The sequence below is a fragment of the Aegilops tauschii genome, chromosome 7 (genome assembly GCF_002575655.3).
Source record: "Aegilops tauschii subsp. strangulata cultivar AL8/78 chromosome 7, Aet v6.0, whole genome shotgun sequence".
Taxonomy (NCBI): Eukaryota; Viridiplantae; Streptophyta; class Magnoliopsida; order Poales; family Poaceae; genus Aegilops; species Aegilops tauschii.
Window position 1 is genome coordinate 610,706,164 of NC_053041.3, and position 2,471 is coordinate 610,708,634.

Here is a 2,471-nt window from a genome sequence, read left to right on the forward strand (position 1 = left end):
AACCCAGGGAGGAAGTGGGATACGAACACGACCCTCTCACCGGATCTGGGGGTGGGAATAACCTGCCCCTCGGCAGGAAGCCGATGATGGATTTCTGTGGTCAGGTACCTCGCCGACCGAAGCTTGGCAATATCTCCCTTCGTGACAGAAGAAGCTACCCACCGGCCTTCATGGCTGGATCTGGACATGATTGGGGCTTGAGGCAACCGAAACCCGGGTGTTGGAACTCGGGGTAGCAGGGGTCGAGGAAGAAGCAAGCGTGAAAGAAAAAGACGGGTCTGTACCCCTATATAAAGGCTACGAATATCAAACGTCTCTTCCTGGGCCTCAAAACTTGCCTATTCCCAAGGAGTTGTACCCAAGCGACGGTGGGGTTACCCACGTCTGGGTTGGCAAGAATCCCCTAAAGAAGGGGAGACACGATCTCCGCTTGGATAAGACATGCCAATAAAACCACGTCTCGAGACGTGGGACGGTGGGCCGGCTAACGGCTCAAAAATAATGGCCGAGCAGGCATGATGTCATATTACCAAAAATTATCAGCGGATTGAGCTTGTGAAATATTATATCCTCTGTAGTTGTGTATACAGGTCTGGATACAATCATTACATCTGAAGACTATCTTGGAGTTCGGAAAGGGGAACCCGCCTTGCAATGCCGAAGACAATCTGCACGTCGGACTCCTCGTCATTGAAGCCAGGTTCAGGGGGTACTGAGGGTGTCCTGGACTAAGGGGTCCTCGGGCGTCCAGCCTGTTATCCTTGGGCCGGACTGATGGGCTGAGAAGACATGAAGACCGAAGACTATACCCGTGTCCGGATTGGACTCTCCTTGGCGTGGAAGGCAAGCTTGGCGATCAACTATGAAGATTCCTTCCTATGTAACCGACTCTATGTAACCCTAGATCTCCCCGGTGTCTATATAAACCGGAGGGTGTAGTCCGGATAGGACACATTCATTACCATAGTCATACAGGCTAGACTTCTAGGGTTTAGCCATTATGATCTCGTGGTAGATCAACTCTTGTAATACTCATATTCATCAAGATCAATCAAGCAGGAAGTAGGGTATTACCTCCATAGAGAGGGCCCGAACCTGGGTAAACATCGTGTCCCGCGTCTCCTGTTACCATCGATCCTAGACGCACAGTTCGGGACCCCCTACCCGAGATCCACCGGTTCTGACACCGAGAGGGAGCGTTCCATGTTTCCGTTGACTGTTATGACACCGCGTGGTCCGGGCATCTTAAGTTTGAGATAGTCATAGTGTGGCACCGCATTGAAGCGAGCAAATACGGTTCGTCCGAGCAGTGTGTGATAGCCATTGCGGAAGGGGACGATGTCGAAGATCAAGTCCTCACTTCGGAAGTTGTCCGACGACCCGAAGACGACTTCTAATGTGATTGAGCCTGTGCAACAGGCCTCTACACCTGGTATTACTCCTTTGGAGGTAGTTTTTGTGGGTTTGATCCTTGACGGATCGATGCCCATCTTGCGGACTGTGGCCTGATAGAGCAGGTTAAGGCAGCTGCCACCGTCCATGAGGACTCGCGTGAGGTGGAATCCATCAATGATTGGGTCGAGCACTAGTGCGGCTGAGCCGCCGTGACGGATACTGGTCGGATGGTCCCTGCGATCAAAAGTGATTGGACAGGATGACCATGGATTGAATTTTGGGGCAACTGGCTCTATCGCATAGACGTCCCTGAGCGCGCGTTTGCGCTCCTTCTTGCGGATATGAGTAACGTATATCATGTTCACCGTTTTGACTTGGGGGGGGGGGGGATTTGTTTTGTCCCCCTATGTTCGGCGGATGGGGCTCCTCGTCGTCGTCCTCACTTGGCGAACCCTTCTCCTTATTCTCGGTATTTAACTTACCGGCATGTTTAAAGACCCAATAGCTTCTGTTGGTATGATTGGCGGATTTATTGGGGGTGCCGTGGATCTGGCATGGTCGATCGAGGATTCGGTCCAAGCTGGATGAGCCTGGATTACTTCTTTTAAATGGCTTCTTCCGCTGACCGGACTTGGAGCCACTAAATCCGACGTTGACCGCCGTGTCATCGGTATTGTCACCGTTATTCTGACGCTTGTGTCTGTTGCGTTGGGGCTTGCCGTTGCTATTTCTGGCTTCAGAAGTGCCAGGTTCGCTTGCATTGTTGCTGCTACGGGCTAGCCAACTATCTTCGCCCGAGCAAAAGCGGGTCATAACTGCCGTGAGGGCTGCCATGGACTTCGGCTTTTCTTGGCCAAGGTGTCGGGCGAGCTATTCGACGCGAATGCTATGCTTAAAGGCCGCTAGGGCTTCGGCATCCAGACAGTCGACAATCTGGTTCTTTTTAATTAAGAACCTGGTCCAGAATTTCCTGGCCGACTCTCCGGGCTGTTGAACGATGTGACTTAAGTCACCGGCATCCGAAGGTCGGACGTATGTGCCCTGGAAGTTGTCGCGGAAGGCGTCTTCCAAGTCCT